Source organism: Phyllobates terribilis, unplaced genomic scaffold, assembly GCF_046119375.1.
Source record: "Phyllobates terribilis strain yellow unplaced genomic scaffold, ASM4611937v1 Scaffold_4__5_contigs__length_816908805, whole genome shotgun sequence".
In the NCBI taxonomy this organism is placed as follows: Eukaryota; Metazoa; Chordata; class Amphibia; order Anura; family Dendrobatidae; genus Phyllobates; species Phyllobates terribilis.
Window position 1 is genome coordinate 285,138,059 of NW_027362764.1, and position 23,974 is coordinate 285,162,032.

The 23,974-nt window shown below is 40.5% G+C and overlaps 1 protein-coding gene across 1 annotated transcript in view; it reads right to left on the reverse strand.

Annotated features, from left to right (window-relative positions):
• Nucleotides 1-23,667, reverse strand: part of ITPRID1 (ITPR interacting domain containing 1) — a 241,436-nt gene extending 217,769 nt beyond the window's left edge. Inside the window, exon 1 of the mRNA XM_073678292.1 lies at nt 23,459-23,667. The gene's annotated coding sequence lies outside the window, so the exon portion shown is untranslated. The remainder of the gene's footprint in view (nt 1-23,458) is intronic.
• Nucleotides 23,668-23,974: the final 307 nt, after the last annotated feature.

Consider the following 23,974-nt stretch of genomic DNA (forward strand, 5'->3'; position numbering starts at 1 on the left):
AAGCAAGTGTGATTGGGGTGACACCTTTGAGGACTGGAGTATTTGTGATGTTGAAGTTGATGTGGAGGAGAGCCCACTTAAAGGAGCACTTGATATCCGTTGAAGCACCTGCTGTTTTTGTGCCTCATCTAGAATTTGTAGCGATTGGCGTGGCCGTAAGAAAGGGATCTTATCACATTGTCCGCTAAAAGAAGTAGACATTTTAGTTTGGCTGGAAGATGGTCTTTCTTCTGCAGATGTTACTGTTGCTTTAACACCTACCCCACGGACACAACTTTTTTTCCCCTTCCCAACACGCCTATTCCCCTTTCCACCAGCAGCAGGCCTTTTTCCACTCATTTTGGTGGTTAACTAATTCACAACTGTGGAGTTGTTTGCACAATAAAACAATGGATGGGAACCGAGCAGAGCTGAGTGGCCAAACTGTGGTATTAGGCCAAAACTTTTGGCTGGGTTAGATGCAGAAAAAAATTATATTCAATTTGCAACCTGATGGAGGTCAGTATAGATGGACTAATAGAACAAGTCCCACACACAGCTAGAAGCCCAAATATTTTTTCAGAGGTAGATGCAGAAAAAAAATTGTATTCAGTTTGCAACCGGATGGAGGTCAGTATAGATGGACTAATAGAATAAGTCCTACACACAGCTAGAAGCCCAAATATTTTTTCAGAGGTAGATGCAGAAAAAAAATATATTCAGTTTGCAACCTGATGGAGGTCAGTATAGATGGACTAATAGAGAAAGTCCCACACACTGCTAGAAGGCCAAATATTTTTTCAGAGCTAGATGCAGACAAAAAAATATTTTTAATTTGCAACCTGATGGAGGTCAGTATAGATGGACTAATAGAGAAAGTTCCACACACTGCTAGAAGGCCAAATATTTTTTCAGAGCTAGATGCAGAAAAAAATTATATTCAGTTTGCAACCTGATGGAGGTCAGTATAGATGGACTAATAGAACAAGTCCCACACACAGCTAGAAGGCCAAATATTTTTTCAGAGGTAGATGCAGATAAAAATTATTTTTAATTTGCAGCCTGATGGAGGTCAGTATAGATGGACTAATAGAGAAAGTCCCACACACTGCTAGAAGGCCAAATATTTTTTCAGAGCTAGATGCAGACAAAAAATTATTTTGAGTTTGCAGCGTGATGGAGGTCAGTATAGATGGACTAATAGAGAAAGTCCCACACACTGCTAGAAGGCCAAATATTTTTTCAGAGCTAGATGCAGACAAAAAAATATTTTTAATTTGCAACCTGATGGAGGTCAGTATAGATGGACTAATAGAGAAAGTTCCACACACTGCTAGAAGCCCAAATATTTTTTCAGAGGTAGATGCAGAAAAAAAATTGTATTCAGTTTGCAACCTGATGGAGGTCAGTATAGATGGACTAATAGAACAAGTCCTACACACAGCTAGAAGCCCAAATATTTTTTCAGAGGTAGATGCAGAAAAAAAATATATTCAGTTTGCAACCTGATGGAGGTCAGTATAGATGGACTAATAGAGAAAGTCCCACACACTGCTAGAAGGCCAAATATTTTTTCAGAGCTAGATGCAGACAAAAAAATATTTTTAATTTGCAACCTGATGGAGGTCAGTATAGATGGACTAATAGAGAAAGTTCCACACACTGCTAGAAGGCCAAATATTTTTTCAGAGCTAGATGCAGAAAAAAATTATATTCAGTTTGCAACCTGATGGAGGTCAGTATAGATAGACTAATAGAACAAGTCCCACACACACCTAGAAGGCCAAATATTTTTTCAGAGGTAGATGCAGATAAAAATTATTTTTAATTTGCAGCCTGATGGAGGTCAGTATAGATGGACTAATAGAGAAAGTCCCACACACTGCTAGAAGGCCAAATATTTTTTCAGAGCTAGATGCAGACAAAAAATTATTTTGAATTTGCAGCGTGATGGAGGTCAGTATAGATGGACTAATAGAGATAGTCCCAAACACTGCTAGAAGCCCAATATTTTTTCAGAGGTAGATGCAGAAAAAAAATATATTCAGTTTGCAACCTGATGGAGGTCAGTATAGATGGACTAATAGAGAAAGTCCCACACACTGCTAGAAGGTCAAATATTTTTTCAGAGCTAGATGCAGACAAAAAATTATTTTTAATTTGCAACCTGATGGAGGTCAGTATAGATGGACTAATAGAGAAAGTCCCACACACTGCTAGAAGGCCAAATATTTTTTCAGAGCTAGATGCAGAAAAAAATTATATTCAGTTTGCAACCTGATGGAGGTCAGTATAGATGGACTAATAGAACAAGTCCCACACACAGCTAGAAGCCCAAATATTTTTTCAGAGGTAGATGCAGAAAAAAAATATATTCAGTTTGCAACCTGATGGAGGTCAGTATAGATGGACTAATAGAAGAAGTCCCACACACAGCTAGAAGCCCAAATATTTTTTCAGAGGTAGATGCAGAAAAAAATTGTGTTCAGTTTGCAACCTGATGGAGGTCAGTATAGATGGACTAATAGAGCAAGTCCTACACACAGCTAGAAGCCCAAATAGTTTTTCAGAGGTAGATGCAGAAAAAAAATATATTCAGTTTGCAACCTGATGGAGGTCAGTATAGATGGACTAATAGAGAAAGTCCCACACACTGCTAGAAGGCCAAATATTTTTTCAGTGCTAGATGCAGACAAAAAAATATTTTTAATTTGCAACCTGATGGAGGTCAGTATAGATGGACTAATAGAGAAAGTCCCACACACTGCTAGAAGGCCAAATATTTTTTCAGAGCTAGATGCAGAAAAAAATTATATTCAGTTTGCAACCTGATGGAGGTCAGTATAGATGGACTAATAGAACAAGTCCCACACACAGCTAGAAGGCCAAATATTTTTTCAGAGGTAGATGCAGAAAAAAATTATATTCAGTTTGCAACCTGATGGAGGTCTGTATAGATGGATTAATAGAACAAGTCCCACACACAGCTAGAAGCCCAAATATTTTTTCAGAGGTAGATGCAGAAAAAAAATATATTCAGTTTGCAACCTGATGGAGGTCTGTATAGATGGATTAATAGAACAAGTCCCACACACAGCTAGAAGCCCAATATTTTTTCAGAGGTAGATGCAGAAAAAAAATATATTCAGTTTGCAACCTGATGGAGGTCTGTATAGATGGACTAATAGAACAAGTCCTACACACAGCTAGAAGCCCAAATATTTTTTCAGAGGTAGATGCAGAAAAAAAATATATTCAGTTTGCAACCTGATGGAGGTCAGTATAGATGGACTAATAGAGAAAGTCCCACACACTGCTAGAAGGCCAAATATTTTTTCAGAGCTAGATGCAGACAAAAAATTATTTTTAATTTGCAACCTGATGGAGGTCAGTATAGATGGACTAATAGAGAAAGTCCCACACACTGCTAGAAGGCCAAATATTTTTTCAGAGCTAGATGCAGAAAAAAATTATATTCAGTTTGCAACCTGATGGAGGTCAGTATAGATGGACTAATAGAACAAGTCCCACACACAGCTAGAAGGCCAAATATTTTTTCAGAGGTAGATGCAGAAAAAAATTATATTCAGTTTGCAACCTGATGGAGGTCTGTATAGATGGATTAATAGAACAAGTCCCACACACAGCTAGAAGCCCAAATATTTTTTCAGAGGTAGATGCAGAAAAAAAATATATTCAGTTTGCAACCTGATGGAGGTCTGTATAGATGGATTAATAGAACAAGTCCCACACACAGCTAGAAGCCCAATATTTTTTCAGAGGTAGATGCAGAAAAAAAATATATTCAGTTTGCAACCTGATGGAGGTCTGTATAGATGGACTAATAGAACAAGTCCTACACACAGCTAGAAGCCCAAATATTTTTTCAGAGGTAGATGCAGAAAAAAAATATATTCAGTTTGCAACCTGATGGAGGTCAGTATAGATGGACTAATAGAGAAAGTCCCACACACTGCTAGAAGGCCAAATATTTTTTCAGAGCTAGATGCAGACAAAAAATTATTTTTAATTTGCAACCTGATGGAGGTCAGTATAGATGGACTAATAGAGAAAGTCCCACACACTGCTAGAAGGCCAAATATTTTTTCAGAGCTAGATGCAGAAAAAAATTATATTCAGTTTGCAACCTGATGGAGGTCAGTATAGATGGACTAATAGAACAAGTCCCACACACAGCTAGAAGCCCAAATATTTTTTCAGAGGTAGATGCAGAAAAAAAATATATTCAGTTTGCAACCTGATGGAGGTCAGTATAGATGGACTAATAGAGAAAGTCCCACACACTGCTAGAAGGCCAAATATTTTTTCAGAGCTAGATGCAGACAAAAAATTATTTTTAATTTGCAACCTGATGGAGGTCAGTATAGATGGACTAATAGAGAAAGTCCCACACACTGCTAGAAGGCCAAATATTTTTTCAGAGCTAGATGCAGAAAAAAATTATATTCAGTTTGCAACCTGATGGAGGTCAGTATAGATGGACTAATAGAACAAGTCCCACACACAGCTAGAAGGCCAAATATTTTTTCAGAGGTAGATGCAGATAAAAATTATTTTTAGTTTGCAGCCTGATGGAGGGCAGTATAGATGGACTAATAGAGAAAGTCCCACACACTGCTAGAAGGCCAAATATTTTTTCAGAGCTAGATGCAGACAAAAAATTATTTTGAATTTGCAGCGTGATGGAGGTCAGTATAGATGGACTAATAGAGAAAGTCCCACACACTGCTAGAAGCCCAATATTTTTTTAGAGGTAGATGCAGAAAAAATATATATTCAGTTTGCAACCTGATGGAGGTCAGTATAGATGGACTAATAGAGAAACTCCCACACACTGCTAGAAGGCCAAATATTTTTTCAGAGCTAGATGCAGATAAAAATTATTTTTAATTTGCAACCTGATGGAGGTCAGTATAGATGGACTAATAGAGAAAGTCCCACACACTGCTAGAAGGCCAAATATTTTTTCAGAGCTAGATGCAGAAAAAAATTATATTCAGTTTGCAACCTGATGGAGGTCAGTATAGATGGACTAATAGAACAAGTCCCACACACAGCTAGAAGCCCAAATATTTTTTCAGAGGTAGATGCAGAAAAAAATTATATTCAGTTTGCAACCTGATGGAGGTTTGTATAGATGGATTAATAGAACAAGTCCCACACACAGCTAGAAGCCCAATATTTTTTAGAGGTAGATGCCGAAAAAAAATATATTCAGTTTGCAACCTGATGGAGGTCAGTATAGATGGACTAATAGAGAAAGTCCCACACACTGCTAGAAGGCCAAATATTTTTTCAGAGCTAGATGCAGACAAAAAATTATTTTTAATTTGCAACCTGATGGAGGTCAGTATAGATGGACTAATAGAGAAAGTCCCACACACTGCTAGAAGGCCAAATATTTTTTCAGAGCTAGATGCAGAAAAAAATTATATTCAGTTTGCAACCTGATGGAGGTCAGTATAGATGGACTAATAGAACAAGTCCCACACACAGCTAGAAGGCCAAATATTTTTTCAGAGGTAGATGCAGAAAAAAATTATATTCAGTTTGCAACCTGATGGAGGTCTGTATAGATGGATTAATAGAAAAAGTCCCACACACAGCTAGAAGCCCAAATATTTTTCAGAGGTAGATGCAGAAAAAAAATATATTCAGTTTGCAACCTGATGGAGGTCTGTATAGATGGATTAATAGAACAAGTCCCACACACAGCTAGAAGCCCAATATTTTTTCAGAGGTAGATGCAGAAAAAAAATATATTCAGTTTGCAACCTGATGGAGGTCTGTATAGATGGACTAATAGAACAAGTCCTACACACAGCTAGAAGCCCAAATATTTTTTCAGAGGTAGATGCAGAAAAAAAATATATTCAGTTTGCAACCTGATGGAGGTCAGTATAGATGGACTAATAGAGAAAGTCCCACACACTGCTAGAAGGCCAAATATTTTTTCAGAGCTAGATGCAGACAAAAAATTATTTTTAATTTGCAACCTGATGGAGGTCAGTATAGATGGACTAATAGAGAAAGTCCCACACACTGCTAGAAGGCCAAATATTTTTTCAGAGCTAGATGCAGAAAAAAATTATATTCAGTTTGCAACCTGATGGAGGTCAGTATAGATGGACTAATAGAACAAGTCCCACACACAGCTAGAAGCCCAAATATTTTTTCAGAGGTAGATGCAGAAAAAAAATATATTCAGTTTGCAACCTGATGGAGGTCAGTATAGATGGACTAATAGAGAAAGTCCCACACACTGCTAGAAGGCCAAATATTTTTTCAGAGCTAGATGCAGACAAAAAATTATTTTTAATTTGCAACCTGATGGAGGTCAGTATAGATGGACTAATAGAGAAAGTCCCACACACTGCTAGAAGGCCAAATATTTTTTCAGAGCTAGATGCAGAAAAAAATTATATTCAGTTTGCAACCTGATGGAGGTCAGTATAGATGGACTAATAGAACAAGTCCCACACACAGCTAGAAGGCCAAATATTTTTTCAGAGGTAGATGCAGATAAAAATTATTTTTAGTTTGCAGCCTGATGGAGGGCAGTATAGATGGACTAATAGAGAAAGTCCCACACACTGCTAGAAGGCCAAATATTTTTTCAGAGCTAGATGCAGACAAAAAATTATTTTGAATTTGCAGCGTGATGGAGGTCAGTATAGATGGACTAATAGAGAAAGTCCCACACACTGCTAGAAGCCCAATATTTTTTTAGAGGTAGATGCAGAAAAAATATATATTCAGTTTGCAACCTGATGGAGGTCAGTATAGATGGACTAATAGAGAAACTCCCACACACTGCTAGAAGGCCAAATATTTTTTCAGAGCTAGATGCAGATAAAAATTATTTTTAATTTGCAACCTGATGGAGGTCAGTATAGATGGACTAATAGAGAAAGTCCCACACACTGCTAGAAGGCCAAATATTTTTTCAGAGCTAGATGCAGAAAAAAATTTTATTCAGTTTGCAACCTGATGGAGGTCAGTATAGATGGACTAATAGAACAAGTCCCACACACAGCTAGAAGCCCAAATATTTTTTCAGAGGTAGATGCAGAAAAAAATTATATTCAGTTTGCAACCTGATGGAGGTTTGTATAGATGGATTAATAGAACAAGTCCCACACACAGCTAGAAGCCCAATATTTTTTAGAGGTAGATGCCGAAAAAAAATATATTCAGTTTGCAACCTGATGGAGGTCAGTATAGATGGACTAATAGAGAAAGTCCCACACACTGCTAGAAGGCCAAATATTTTTTCAGAGCTAGATGCAGACAAAAAATTATTTTTAATTTGCAACCTGATGGAGGTCAGTATAGATGGACTAATAGAGAAAGTCCCACACACTGCTAGAAGGCCAAATATTTTTTCAGAGCTAGATGCAGATATAAATTATTTTTAATTTGCAACCTGATGGAGGTCAGTATAGATGGACTAATAGAGAAAGTCCCACACACTGCTAGAAGGCCAAATATTTTTTCAGAGCTAGATGCAGAAAAAAATTATATTCAGTTTGCAACCTGATGGAGGTCAGTATAGATGGACTAATAGAACAAGTCCCACGCACAGCTAGAAGCCCAAATATTTTTTCAGAGGTAGATGCAGAAAAAAATTATATTCAGTTTGCAACCTGATGGAGGTCTGTATAGATGGATTAATAGAACAAGTCCCACACACAGCTAGAAGCCCAATATTTTTTCAGAGGTAGGTGCAGAAAAAAATATATTCAGTTTGCAACCTGATGGAGGTCAGTATAGATGGACTAAGAGAGAAAGTCCCACACACTGCTAGAAGGCCAAATATTTTTTCAGAGGTAGATGCAGACAAAAAATTATTTTTAATTTGCAACCTGATGGAGGTCAGTATAGATGGACTAATAGAGAAAGTCCCACACACTGCTAGAAGGCCAAATATTTTTTCAGAGCTAGATGCAGATATAAATAATTTTTAATTTGCAACCTGATGGAGGTCAGTATAGATGGACTAATAGAGAAAGTCCCACACACTGCTAGAAGGCCAAATATTTTTTCAGAGCTAGATGCATACAAAAAATTATTTTTAATTTGCAACCTGATGGAGGTCAGTATAGATGGACTAATAGAGAAAGTCCAACACACTGCTAGAAGGCCAAATATTTTTTCAGAGCTAGATGCAGATAAAAATTATTTTTAATTTGCAACCTGATGGAGGTCAGTATAGATGGACTAATAGAGAAAGTCCCACACACTGCTAGAAGGCCAAATATTTTTTAGAGCTAGATGCAGAAAAAAATTATATTCAGTTTGCAACCTGATGGAGGTCAGTATAGATGGACTAATAGAACAAGTCCCACACACTGCTAGAAGGCCAAATATTTTTTCAGAGCTAGATGCAGAAAAAAATTATATTCAGTTTGCAACCTGATGGAGGTCAGTATAGATGGACTAATAGAACAAGTCCCACACACTGCTAGAAGCCCAAATATTTTTTCAGAGCTAGATGCAGAAAAAAATTATATTCAATTTGCAACCTGATGGAGGTCAGTATAGATGGACTAATAGAATGATGCTATGCCCAAAAGATTTTACTTCACTAGGTGCAGTAAAAAAATTGGTATTCTATACACAGGTGGTATATCTTGCAACACAGATAGGCTACTCCACTGACTAACACACTCTGCAATAGGCCAAAAAGGATTAGCTTTGCTAGATTCAGCCAAATGCTGTGAAAAAAACTTGCACAGCACTGGCACAGACCTGCCTGGCAAAAACTGATAGGAACTGATGTAACCTAGTCCTGAAAAGGACTGCAATTACAATTAGTCTTTACTCCCACAATCTATCTATTTAAGAGCACAGACCTGCCTGATAAAAGTCGTAGGAAATGCTGTAACCTAGTCCTTAAAAGGACTGCAATCACAACTATTCCCTACTCCCAAGCTATCTGTAGATTTGTGCGAAAATTGGCTTGAAATTAATAAGGTATAGCGCACACAGCAACAGCGGTGCCGTCTAACACGCAGCTGCAGCAGTGAGAAAATGGTGGCGACGGGGAAAATGGCTTGGTCTTATAGGGCAAGGACATGTGACATACACTGCCAATGACACATGCCCTTGCTTGTGTGAAAAAAAGCACTTTGCTCCGTGTGTGCGCTGCTGATAGGCTGACAGATTGCACCTCCCCACTGTAAATGCGGGAAAGAGAAAAAAAATGGAGATCTTCATTATTCCTGCAGAGATCCATCCCCTGCCCCTCCCCCCACCCCGCTGTACACTCAAACTGCGTATTAACATTAATTTTCATCATTACTGAGAAAAAATCCAGTTATGATTTTGGTGCACGAACAGTTATCGAACATAACCTCGAACAGCCGAATTTTTCTCAAATCGTTCGTGTTCGCCGAACGGCTCGAACACCGCCCAAAACAGCTCGAATTTGAGATTGGCGAACAGTTCGAGTCGAACAACGCTCATCTCTATTCATGAGTGCCAATAACGATGAGCAGGACAGTATGTGTCCAAAAATGATACCAATAAAAACTTCAACTCATGCCGCAAAAAAGAAGCTCTCACATAACTCTGTCAGCAGAAATATAGAAAAATTATATCTCTCAAAATATGACAGTGCACAAACTTTTTTTTGGTTGAAAAGGTGTTTTTTAGTGTGTGATAGTAGTCAAACCCTAAAAACTGATATAAATCTGGTATCGCTGTAATCGCACAGACACAAAGAATAAAGCCATCATATCAGTTATACCGCATGAGGAATGGCGTAAAAAATAAATAAAACAAATTCTTGACCTACTGTTCATTCTGTCTCCCAAAAATCGCTGTAAGGCTCGTCGCACATTTATCCTGCAGTCTATGCTAAGCACTTACATCGGAAATTTCTTGTAAATTTCTGAAATATGTGATTCAGACGCAACCCCTGATTCCTGATTATAAATTCCCTACAATGAGGCATATGGATTCACTTTGGACTCTCTCTGGCCTATGAACCGGCGGTGTCCATCTTTTTAAGCGTCTTTTTGGGTGTGCACAAAAGCACAGTTGGCAACAGTTTTGTGTATGTCTGGAAAGAAGAACACCGCTGAGGTCAAATATAGTTGAGAGTAACTCTGCTGCCTCATTAAAGTGAATGGATCCGTTGAGGATTTCATATGAATCATGTCATTTGGAGATTTAGATGGAAACCCCAATGTAAATGCTCAGTGTAGTGGACAGGCTGAATGAGATTCAAAATTTTATGTAAAATGTTGCAAAGCCACAACTCAACTCAATCCAGAAACTCAAGTTCGTCATCTGTCAACGGAAATATAAGGGGTGTCCACATTACTGGTCGAGCAAAAGCTCTGGAAAAAATGCTACAACTCCCCCCAAAAAGAAATCCAGCTAAATCTGAACTCCCAAATCTAAATGCCCCCTCTCTTCTGATCTCTAGAGTGTGCCTAAACCACATTTAGCGTCCACCTTTTTGGCATTTCTGTAGCTATGAAAGCCTGCTTAATTTTTGGGGTGCGAGTCCCGAGAAGCACGTGCTTTTACACAATGTATGGTTCCCACGACAGCTTCAGCTCTGCTACATTCACATGACAGGCTGGACCACAGCAGAACGCTGCCATCCAGCTTGCCATGCCACCGAGACTGAGAAGCGCAGGCATGCTTGCGCTTCTCAGTGTCTGGCTGTGACGGCACAAAGTCTGACATGCTTGCGCTCTGCAGTGTCTCTGAAGGATGACAAGCTGGATGGCAGCGCTCAGCTGTGATCCAGCCTGTCATCTCAATGCCATCCCAGCGTGGGAGAATTCTCCTGCTCAAGCGCTGAGCGCTGAGAATTTTCCCACGCTGTTAGTGACGTGCATGAGGTGAGCCGAGTTCATTGGACATGAGCTCACCTCATGCACATCACTGACAGCGTGGGAAAATTCTCCTGCACTCACCGCATGCGCAAGAGAATTTTCCCACGCTGTCAGTGACTTACATGAGGTGAGCTGAGTTCATTGGACATGACCTCGGCTCATCTTTATGCCGTCACAGCCAGACACTGAGAAGCGCAAGCGTGCCGGCGCTTCTCAGTCTCTGCGGCATGGCAAGCTGGATGGCAGCGTTCTGCTGCGGTCCAGCCTGTCATGTGAATGTAGCAGAGCTGAAGCTGTCGTGGGAACCATGGAAAGGTAAGGATGATGTTGCTTTATTATTTTACTTTTATTGCAGGAGATCGTTGGCTTCAGCTGGAATGGGCGTGATGGTAAGTATGGTTTAATTTACAACAATAAAGAATTGTGTCTTTATTTCAATTAAAGGACTTTATTCTGGGTGTTTGTGTTTTTTTTTTAACTTTGACTATGGGGTTAGTAATGGGGGTGTCTTATAGACGCCTCTCCATTACTAACCTGGGCTTGATGTCAGCTGGCATTATAAGCTGACATCAACCCCAGCCCTATTACCCCACTGCCACCGCTACAGGACAGTGGGAAGAGCGAGGCTAAGTGCCGGAATTGGCGCATCCTATGGCTGCGCCATTTCTGGGGCGGCTGGAGTTTCTAGCCTGAGAGGGGGCCAATATTTATGGCACCCTTCCTGGGCTATTAATATCAGCCCCCAGCTGTCTGCCTAGCCTTTGCTAGCTATTAAAATAGGGGGGACCCCACGTCATTTTTTTGGGGTCCCCCATTTTAATAGCTAATAAAGGCTAGGTATTCAGCTGGGGGCTGATATTAGTAGCCTGGGAAGCTCCGTGGGTATTACCCCCTTCCCAGGCTTCAAACATCTGCCCCAGCCGTCTGCTTAACCTCCGCTAGAGACTAAAATTACGAGGAACCCCACGCCAATTTTTTTTTAATAAATCCTTTATTTTAACACTAAATGACAAGTACAGTAATCAACGCTATCACTGTACTTCTTATATATGTGACTGACATGTTTCTATCTATCTAATCTATGTGTGATGCTCTATTCCTTCTTGTCTAAATTGTCGGGTACCGGTGTATGCCGCTGCTGAATTGCCGGCCGGCTTTTTTAAAGAGAGTGTCTTCTGAGCAGTTTGTCAGCTTTTGGACACCTTTGAATGTGTTTTCTATGTGTTTCTATGTGTTTTTGTTTGCCTGCCATTGGTTTTAACGGTGTTCAACGGTGTTCGACGGTGTTCTAAGGTGTTCGACAAACAGTTCCACAAACATCCCGGTGTTCGACGAACCAAACCGAACCCGAACACTACAGGGGTGGCTCAACACTAGTTAGCACATGGGCCAGGCATGGTACGTGTGTGAGCTCGCCTCGCCTCAGAGCCGCCACCAGGTTCCAGACATTGTCACACACGACCATGCCTGGCTGTAGGTTCAGCGGTGTGAGCCACATATCTGCCTGCTCTTTCAGAGCTATCCACAACTCTTCAGTGTTGTGCGGTTTGTCACCTAAGCATATTAGCTTCAGCACAGCCTGTTGCCGCTTAGCCGAGGCAGTGCTGCAGTGCTTCCAGCTTGCGACTGATGTGATCATTTTGGAGATGGAGGATGAAGAGGAGGAAGAGGTGCAGGAGCTGTTGAATGTGGAAGCAACTCTGATTGACCCAGGGCTCGCAATCCTCGGTGTTAGGAGGACATGTTCCATCCCAAGGTCCCACTGGGTCCTGGCCTCCACTATATTAACCCAGTGTGCCATCAGTGAGATGTACCGTCCCTGCCAACAAGCACTTGTCCACAGGTCTGTGATTAGGTGGATTTTCCCAGTAACTGCATTGTTGAGGACACAGCTAATGTTGTGGGACACGTGCTTGTGTAATGCGGGGATGGCACACCAGGAGAAATAGTGGTGGCTGGGGACCGAGTACCGAGGGACGGCCGCCGCCATCAGGTTGAAAAAAGCTTCAGTCTCCACGAGCCTAAAAGGCAACATTTTGAGCACAAGCCGTTGCGAAAAGTGTGAATTTAGTAACGTGGCCTGTGAGGCGTTGGCTGCGTATTTGCGCTTGCGTTCCAAGGACTGGAGTAGGGACAACTGAACGCTGCGCTGGGACGAGGACGTGGACGTGCTTGCTGATGGTGCAGGTTGAGAGTGTGCAACAACAGGTTCAGGGCGGGAGGCATCTTGGCATGCGCCACGAACAGGGGATTGGCACGCACGCACAACAGCGGAAGAAGCAGTGTTGTCACCCACAGACACTGTTTCTGGACCCTGGGGTTTGGCCCACTTAGTCGGGTACTTTGCTGCCATGTGCCTGATCATGCTGGTGGTGGTCAGGCTGCTAGTTTTGCTACCCCTGCTGATGCTGGCTTTTCAGGTGGTGCAAATGGCCTTTTTGGGGTTATCTGCAGAGTCTTTAAAAAACAACCAGACTTCGTAAGACCTAACAGTTGTAGTGGCAACTTCTGTCGTGTTGGCGTTATGAGGAACGCTTTTCCACCTTGTGTCTACAGCCACCACACTGCTTCTTACTGCCTGCTCTGGTGCTACGTCTACCTCCCCCTGTTTGCTGCTATCCTCACTATGTATGTCCACCTGCCATGTTGGGTCAGTTACTATATCATCCACCACCTCATCTTCTACTTCCGCACCCTGGTCCTCCTCCTGACTTTCTGGCAATTGTTTCTCATCATCATCATCCACCACAGTAATTGCACTTTCCCATCGTTGCCTTCATGTGATCGTGACTGCTCCAATATTAGAGCATCGCTACACACGTTCTCCTCTTGACTCGCTTGAAGCTGGCCGGACTAGAGGCCCAAATCTACAAATGGAAAAATGAACAGCTCTTCTGAGTGTCCAAGTGTGGGATCAGTTGTCTCCAGGCACTCAGCAGGGTGGGAGGAAGGAGGTTCAGGGTGAGGAATATGCGGTCCAGACTCAAGGCTACTGAGACTTTAGGGTGATAGTGGTTGTGGCAAAGTGACTGGAAGCATTATCTGCTATCCAACCAACAACCTTTTGACACTCCTCTGGGTATACTGCGGTCCCCTAGTAAATGGGACAGGAAGGTCGAGCAACAAGATGTGGGTGTTTATTGTGGCACAATTTCAGCTTGCCCACAACCACTTCCTTGGCCTCTGCATGCACCATCACCATGACATCCACTTCCCCGTCCCTTGCCACACACCTTGCCCATTTTAAATGGAGGACAATATTTTTCACGTTCATGAGAAATGGCTGATTTTGGAACGCAGTTATATTTGATACATCTGACAGAGAACCACGGTTTTAAATAACAGGCCTGTTATTTATTAATATTCTACACAGAGACCTAGGGTGAATAGCTTGACCGACAAACTGTAACGAAATGAAAATGGAAGAAATGGCTGATTTTGGAACACTGTTATAGGTGATATGTCTGACAGAGAACCACGGTTTTAAATAGTAGGCCTGTAATTTACTAATATTATTCTACACAGAAACCTAGTGTGAATAGCTTGACCGACGCACTGCAACAAAATGAAAATGGAACAAATGGCTGATTTTGGAACACTGTTATAGGTGATATGTCTGACAGAGAACCACCGTTTTAAATAGCAGGCCTGTAATTTACTAATACTCTTCTTCACAGACACCTGGTGTGAATAGCTTGACCGACACACTGCAAAAGAATGGAAAAGGAGGCCAATATTTTCTACGTTCAGTTCAAATTTCTGGATTTTTATTGCTGAAATATGGAACCGATCTGGCTGTATTCTGCAGTGCTAACAAGCAAATGGAGCAGAAAAATGGTGTACTCTGGATTGCTTTTTAAATAACCAGGATTAAAATTAAAAAAAAAATTGCCCTGGCCCCTGATATCTGGGGCTATGTCTACAAATATCTGTAATTATTACAGCAGCAGCAGACAGGACATTCTATGGACCCTCTTGCGCTATATGCACTGCAGTCTGCCACAAACACTGCCTGCCTGCCTAACTCCTGCCTAGCACTGATTATATGCAACTGGATTAGTCCTCAGAAGGACTGTTAGTTCAGATGGATATATACTGTATATATGTTGTGGAATACCTATACTAACAGGACGTTCAATGAACCCTCTTGCACTATATGCATTGGAGTCTGCCACATACCCTGCCTGCCTGCCTAACTTCTGCTATCACCACTGATTATATGCAGCTGGATTAGTCCTCAGAAGGACCATTAGTTCATATGGATATAGATATATGTTGTGGAATAGTTATGCTAATTATAAACAATCATAAACATTCCATTAGCCTCTGAGTTAATGAGAGAGGCAGTCGTTGTCGTTGATAGTGTATATCCAAGAAATGAATGTGAGCATAACGGTTTTCCATATTGGATAATTGTGTACTTAAATAATAGAGATAGGGATCGGTGATTCAGCAGTCACTTAAAAATCCTGAGATTACAGAGATGGACATGTACTTGTGACACTTAGATTATGCTGTAGCACAAAGTCAATTGAGTGAATAGCAGGTAGCTGGAGTAGTTGGTTTTCCTTTTATACCAACTGTGCTAACTCCTGGGGCAGTGTGAAATAGCTTGACATACAAGGGATCTATAATATGTCAGTTTAATATTAGGCCCTCTATTCGCCCTCTGTATTAAATAGGGTCACATATATTTTAGAAGTGTGTGGTTTATCATTATTGAGACACTTGGTTGTCTGTTCTGTTATATTAGTGTTCACTATAGTTTTCCTTCGGGATTGAGTGGATAGACTGCAAATAAGCATGGTGGACTAGTCTTTTTCTAAAGTTTTATATTCACTAATAAAAGTTAATTTTTAATTTTCCTATATCCACCTCAGTCAGTGATTTTTGTATGATTTTGGGTGGATTCCAATATTGTGAGTTGAGGTTCTCTTTCAGTAATAGTGCATTTCACTGTTTAGGCACATCAGGGGCTCTGCAAACGTGATATGGCGTCCGCTATCTATTTCAGACAATTTTGCACTCCAAAAGACAAATGGTAGCCCTTCCCTATGGAGCACTGCTATGCGCCCAAACAGTAGTTTTCCACCAAATATTGGGTATTGTGTACTCATTAGAAAATGCATAACAAATTGAATTGTCTATTTTCTCTTGTTATCCTTGTGAAAATGAAAAAATTGATGCAAAAGCCACATTTTTGTGGGGAAAATGCATTTTTTCATTTTTACGGCTCAACATTATAAAATTCTGTGAAGCAAATGTGGGTTCTAGGTGCTCACCACACCTCTAAATAAATTTCTTCAGGGGTGTAGTTTTCAAAATGGGTTCACTTCTATAGGGGTTTCCAATGTTTAGGTACATCAGAGGCTCTGCAAACTTGACATGGCATCTGCTATCAATTCCAGCAAATTTTGAACTCCAAAAGTCAAATAATAGTTTTCCACTAGCATGGGGTATCGGTGTACTCTGGAGAAATTGCATAACAAAGTGTATGGTCCGAATTGTATGGGCAAAAGCAACATTTTTGTGGGATGAATTAAAATATTATTTTTTTTCCTTCAACATATCTTTAATTCCTGTGAAGGACCTGAAGGGTTAATAAACTTAATGAATGTGATTTTGAGCACTTTGAGGGGTGTAGTTTTTAAAATGTTATCACTTTTGATTATTTTCTGTCACATAAGCTATGCAAAATCACTTCAAGTATGATGTGGTCCGGAAAGAAATTGGTTTTGTAAATTTTGTTGGAAAAATGAAAAATTGCTGATAAAATTTTAACCCTTCTAACTAACGTCATAAAAAATATGTTTAAAAAATGATGCAGATGTAAAGTAGATCTGTGGTAAATGTTATCTATTATCTATAAAAATAAAAAATAAAAGTTTGTAAATTGCGAAACTTTACATTTTTTTTCAAATTTTCAATATTTTCATAAATAAACGCAAGTCATATAGACCAAAATTTACCCCTAACATGAAGTACAATGTGTCACAAAAAAACATTCTCAGAATCACTGGGATATGTTGAAACATTGTACACGTTATTACCTCATAAAATAACACTGAATTGTAAAATTTGGCTTGGACAGGAAAGTGAAAACAGGCTCGGAGTGAAGGGGTTAAATTCTGATTACCCAGGGAGGCCCCTATACACAATTGATGCTTGGCCAATCTGGGTGACATTAGTGGGACTGGCTGACTTTTATGTGTATAGGGGCTTTTAAGAGTTAAACATATCTTAATTAAATCCAACCACTCCTGTCTATCGATTTCATGCTGTTTTAAATGAAATCCACCATTTGAACATTTATGTCTTAACCTTCAGTGTTTACTTTGAAGACACCTTGTTTAACTTTATAAGATATCTTGTGGTCTCTCGGCCTCTAGGGCTCGTATTGAGAGTGCTGCCACTGACAAAAGGCACTATGACTGAATGTTGACACCATGGTTGACTCCATAGGTACTGCGCTTTGTAATTTTAAAAGTGTGTTTTTTTTATGAAGAACTTCCGAACACATACTCCATAGATTTGATTATGGGGGCTGTGCTGCTTTGTAACCAAAGATAAATACAGTGTAGAATTTACGCAATGGTACAGTCACAATTTGTACTAAAACTGCAGTATAATGCCATTGGTAATGAATGTGATTCAAATACAGTACAGAAGAAACAGAGACATTTTTTGCTATCTACCACTGAGATACAAAATACTGTGATGTTGGTTTACATGCATATTCTTTTACTCCTGTCATTGACAGGGTTTTGAATTAAGACAAAGCATTCAATAGGTTTGCATTGTATTAAAAAAGAACCCATAAAGACTTCCTTAACCCTAGCATGCTTGATGTCACAAATCTACATTTTTACGAAATGGGGGCCTTCTAGGCAAATCATATGGAGAAACTCACATAAATAACTTTTACAAGTTTATTTCAAAATTGCAAAATAGGATATGAATAATGCACAACATTTTAATTATAATTTTTTGTAGAAAACATCAAAAAACATTTTTTTTTCCAAATTTCAAACTAAGATATAAAAAACACACAAAGGTATATAAATCTAGAGTAAAATAGCTACATTTCTTTTCTAACTTTTTCTTTTCAATTTTATTGGTCTTCCAAACAATTTTCACATGTTATCTTTTCTGAAGAATGTTCTTTACAGACATTTTCCCCACAAGTGATACAATATCGCTCAGTTTTCCTCTCTCCGTTTCTTGGACAAATGAAACAACGCTTTCCTTTTCTTTCTCCTGGCCCTGGAATATCCTGAAACTTTACGCTACACCTTTTCATTGCTTCTTTAGTTTGCTTTGGCAAGCATTTCATGTTGCTTTGGTCCATCATGTGAGGCATTACAAGTTCATGGCAAAGGTCCTTCAAGAATAGGCGTCTCCTGTCCTTCCTCCTTGCATGGAATTCTGGATGAGTTTCTGTATAAATAATGAATGAATTCAGGGCTGCTACATCAAGCATATTTGAAAAAATTACCACAGGCCAACGTCTTTGCCTCTTGCATGAATATTCTCCCACCATTTCATCCATTTTGTCTACGCCTCCTTTAGTTTTATTGTAATACAGGATGATTTCTGGTTTCAATTTCCTGTGATTGCTGTCAATACTGCAATCATAATGCATGATACTGAGTAATATAACGGATTTCTCCTTCTTCGCTTTGTAAGATACCAGTGTCGCTTTGTTGTTGAAACCAAAGACACTCTCATAAAGTGCTTGCTGTGGATTGTGTTTCATTGCTTGAGGAATTTTTTGTCGGTTTGGCTTCATAGTACCAACAAGTGTAACAGCTTTTTAAAGCAGAAAATTGCCCAGTGCAACATTGGTAAAATAATTGTCCATGGTAATGTTTCTACCTGAATTGTATATTGGTACAGCAAGTGTTTTCACAATCTCAGACCCTAGATCTTTCTGTACTGGTGCATCAACTACTTCGCCACAGTAGATAAGCCCATTTATGGCATAATAATTTGCAGAATCACACATCCAGAAGCTTTTTATTCCATACTTGGCTGGTTTACTGGGCATGTATTGTATGAACTTGCAACGTCCTCTGAAGGGTACAAGTTGCTCATCTATTGTAACATTAATACTAGGATTGTAAAGTTTGGTGCAATTTTTGATAAATATGTTCTAGATATAACTGATAGGGGCTAATTTGTCTGTTTGGAACCTTGCTGCACTAGTTCGCTTATCATCAAATCGAATGTTTCTTCTAATTTCCTCATATCTGTCCACTGCCATTGTTGCTTTATAATGTGGATCAGAAAGTGGGTCCAGAATTAATTTTGATTGGAACATCATACGATTTTTGACTCTCTGCCAGCAGTAAAAGTCCAATATATGCATAAACTTTTGAGATATTTTTCCAGGACTTATTTTTTGCAGAGGCGATACGTCTATCTTCTAGGCCTTATCACTCCCTCCCAAAATCACATGACATCCTCACATGGCATGATCCACCCCCTGGCCCCTCTCCCAGCAACCCTGACTACAAATAAAGTAACTTGAGACACACACACTGCTGAGTACATGCTAAAAATAGCAGGGGCCTAAAAGGCCCCCGTTCCATACAGATGTGGTTGTGGCGCCCCTGCGGGTCCAGTTGCCACAGAGGTACTGCATCTCACCCAGAAGAGTGGCACCCCACTCTCAGGTAAGGACGGAGTACTACCCGGGACCCACAAACCCACATCCAATACATTCCACTTCAGTAGGGAAGGGCGAGATTGCTCGTAAGGGAGAGCACAGTCCCTGGTCCCTAGCTGGAGGGTGGAACTAGGTAGAGGAGGTGGGTGGAGGAAGTGGAGGAAGTAGATCAGGGGAGCACAGGCAGAAGGAGTATAAGAAGGAGGGGAACCATCTAGAAGGAGTTGAGTCGAGACAGTACAGAGAGGAGACAGTTGGGAGTGGGAGCTCATAAGCAGCTCTGCTCAGGAGAGAGAGGAGTCTGGCATAGTAAGAAAGGCCCAGGAGGAGAGTGATAGAGGACGGGAGCAGAGGGAAAGGCTCCAAAGACAGAAGGGATCCCAGGGGCACGGTGAGCACAGTAAGCCACCCGTGCGCCCAAATTCACACGGACGTGGAGGGATCAGGCCGCAGAATTGGACCTGCCCCAGACTAGTGGAGAACAACCAGGCTCAGCTAGCAAACTAGAGGTTGTAGCATTTGCAAGGTGTTGCAGCCAAAACCCATAACTATATCACTGAAAAGGTGGCCACATAGGGTCCAGGGGATTGCAAGTCGCCCGACAAGGCCCGAGGCCACTGGCTTGGGACACTGATTGTGAGTCGCAGGGCAGGAGGGCGAGAGCCAGCGCAGTGAGACGACCAGGAAAGGTACATAGAACGGGGTTCCATCCAAGTGCTCCTGAAATACCTGAGAGTTTGCTGGATCACTACCCCGGAGGACACAGGACGATGTGGGCGGTTATAATCCGGAAATTGTAACCTGAGGAACTTAACAACTGTGAGTAAAACCTGAAGATTGCACCCCACTGTGTCCTTGAATAATTGCTGCGCCATCACCTGCATTACACCTCACCAGCAATAGCTACCTCATAAAATCACCATCTACTGCCCTGGAGCTGAACTCTGCCCGTGGAGAGCTGAACCAACTCTGCTGCGTCACCATCAGCTCCAGAGGATCTGCACCGCAGCGGCGGCCCCATATAGCCGCATACTACAGGTGGCGTCACAAACATTATCTCTAAAAACTTTATTCCCCTTTTACTTTTCCATTATTTGACCGCCCGGGGCCATGGACCGGGTCACTGCCACGTGACATCCCCAGCACCGACCGGCCCGGCTACCGAGTACCCCACGGCCCCAGGGGGCGCATCATGGTTTTCCCCAAAAAAGCATTGTTACACCAAAATGCCTATCAAAAAAATTATATGAACAACTGGATATTACCAACAACGACATACTTGAGGAATACCTAGAGTTTCTAACTAAAGTAATTTTGCAGATAATAGCAAAAAAGTAAGCAGCGGGGCCTAAAAGCCCTGATACATATTGTAGGGTTAAAGCACCATTCCAGCGGTTTTTTTTTTTAGCAATGCTGGAATGTTGCTACTAATCTAATTTCCCTGCTCTTAGTCTCATATTGACCAGTCGCCATCTTCTTCTGCTATCTGGGCTTCTCTGGTTGGTCTCCAACAGTTTGTGATCTGTCACATAGCTCCAGTGTTTGTTGGATGATCCAGAAGTCACTACTCAATGTAAATCTATGAGAGCCAGAATGAGACCTGAACAAGGCTCTCATAGACTTACACTGAGACCCTGAGACCTTGTGACAATCACCTCTAACTTCTGGTCAGTCAGAAACTGTGGTCACAAGATAGTGAATCGGGAATGGAGCAGCATTGGGAACAGCTGAAGACGGTGGCTGGTAAGCATAATACTAGGGTCCGGGATATTGTTAGTGGCACCACTCCAGCGTTGAAATAAAAAATAATGCTGGAGGGGTGCTTAAAAGAGGAGCTATCACCAATCCGGAACTTATCTTTTTATTTAATAAAAGAGTGGGCAGCACCAGATTGGTGATTTTTATAAAAATAAGTTCTTGTTAAAAGTGCTCTTGAGTAATCATAATGTCCTCACAAAGGGTCCTACTTTTTAGCAGAAGTTGGCCCCAAATTCTCAAGTTGTGGAATCCTAGAGTACAGAGTGGGAAATCCTCTTCCAGCGCTGCTGCATTTAACACATATGTCGGCTTAGTGACAATAACTTACATAGTAAAATCACCAGTCTGGGGCTGCCCACCCTTTTGTTAAACAAAAATGGGCATCCAACAGACTGCTGATTTTACTAAATGTAAGTAATTGTCACTCTTATAGCAGTCTTTAAAGTAGCCCTCCCATTAACTTTTTTATTCATTAAATGTGTATGTACATACATGTAATGTAGTGTGAGTGTATTAATATGCTCACCGCCCGCTGTTTCTCTGGAGTCCAGCTCTATTCTTCACTGCTTCTCTGTGACGTCACTGCAATATTCCAACTAGCTGGCTTATTCTACTTGCTATGTATAAGCTGGAAGTCACCCTTACAATGAAAGCCTATGGAAGCCTTATTCTGATTCTCCATTGGCTTTCATTGTAAAATCAACTATGGGTCATGCAGAGGGCAATGTGATCTGGTCAGTCTGCAGAGCAGTGACATCACAGAGAAGCAGAGAAGAACGACGCTGGACACTGGAGAAAGCAGAGGTAGGTGAGTATATTAATACATTTACACTACATTACATGCATGTACACAGACACTTTTAAAGAATGTAAGTAACGTCTTAAAGTGAAGCCCCAGCATTAAAGCTCAGGCCTACAACACTATATAGCCACACACAGAGCTCCTAAAGTCCCATATAAAGGAACATGCAAGATTTGTGATTTAAGTTACAGCGGTACAGTATGGGCCTATAGCACTGATCCGTAATATTCCGGTGTGCATTAGTTCAATTTCTAAGCCTTTTACATGCAGTCAAACTGAATAGCAATTCCAGAGTGAATTGATAGTTTATGTACTATTTAGGAAAATTTTCTACAGCAGTGATAAATGTAAAATACTGTGCTCCAGCCGAAGAAGCATCAGATTGTATTCCGCCAGACCATACACTCAATTGCTTTATTACAAGCCAGTTTTGGAGTGGTTAGCAAAGAAATCAAAGGTGATTTATATGTGCCTGGCAACATTGCTATAATATTAAAATGCTCTCACAGCTACACAACAAGGATCATAAGTAGTTGCTTATTATGCAATTCCATACTATTACATTTACAATGGCTTCTTTGGGGATTCTTACTTTGGGAAACACAATGGTTTTGCTCACATGTTGCTTAGTAGATCACATAGAACTTGAATCCTTTAACTGGTATTTGCACTGTGCGTGTTTTTACATTTTGATCCTAAAAATATGCCCTTACTTTCAAAATGATGAGCATTTCCATCACTGAGGTATGTCGATCAATAAGAATTGTCTCTAAGGCAGTTAAGATATCCTAACAATGAGAGATGGGGGAATTGCTTTGCAATACTTTAATCCAACCAGGGCCATCACAATGTCATCATTGCTGGGTGACGCACAAATGACGTCATACTAACCTGGCTAATCAAAACAGGAGCCAGGAAGGCCAGGAAGTAAGGAGACCCACAAGCCTCCTGTCCAGTGGTCACAGACCTGACTGATGGCCCCAAGTTCATTGAATTGATTCTCCCATCTCTACTAACATTCCCAAACAATTATGCTGCGTATACATTTAGGTTCTTACATATGTACTGATCATATATTACAGAATCACCACTAGTGATAGGTTTCTTTAAATGTTCCTCTAAATAGCCATATATCATACTTAAGGCAAAGATGTAGGATATCTACTAAGGTATAGGCTACTACTTAAAGTATGTGTCTAGTGATAGAACAGATGTTAGGCAGCAGTTAGTAGTCTGTGTAGCATCGTAATGGTGACAATCATACATTATGAAGTATATTGTAGTTTCTAATCATTGCTATTGATCATTGATATTTGATCATCAAAAATTGTCTTTTTGTACTTTACACCCTGAAAAAATATCAAAAGTTTTTCTTACCTTGGTCTTTATAATAATTTACTCTGTCTTGTTGAAATACAACACAGTGTGACAAATCTTTACTTTTGATGGAAGTCATTGCATTGAATTCAGTTCTTGTCTTAGACCACAGGGCTATAGTATATTCCTAGGTCATAGTACAGCACTAGTGACTTGCTCGAAACAGGGAGAAGAATAAAACCCATTTGCTTAACCTTACAGCTTATTTTCATATTCCCACCCACTCGACATAAGACAAACCAGTTTCTCTAGGTAAACATTAGGTATTACATTTACGAGACAGACAAAAGCAACAGAGCCAGGAACTCAATTCAGAAAATGCTAGAGGTGTAGAAAGAAAGATGAGTTTAGTTTAAAATAAGCTGACAAACTGATTGTAACCAGAACAGGTAGATGAAGTCCGGGCTGTCAGCTGGCAACTTTGCATAGTTTCCAATGTGTCCAATTGTCAGCATGTGGAATAGGAAACAGAAGCTGAGGATCTTTAACTGCTATTAAAGGCTTCATTTAATGTCC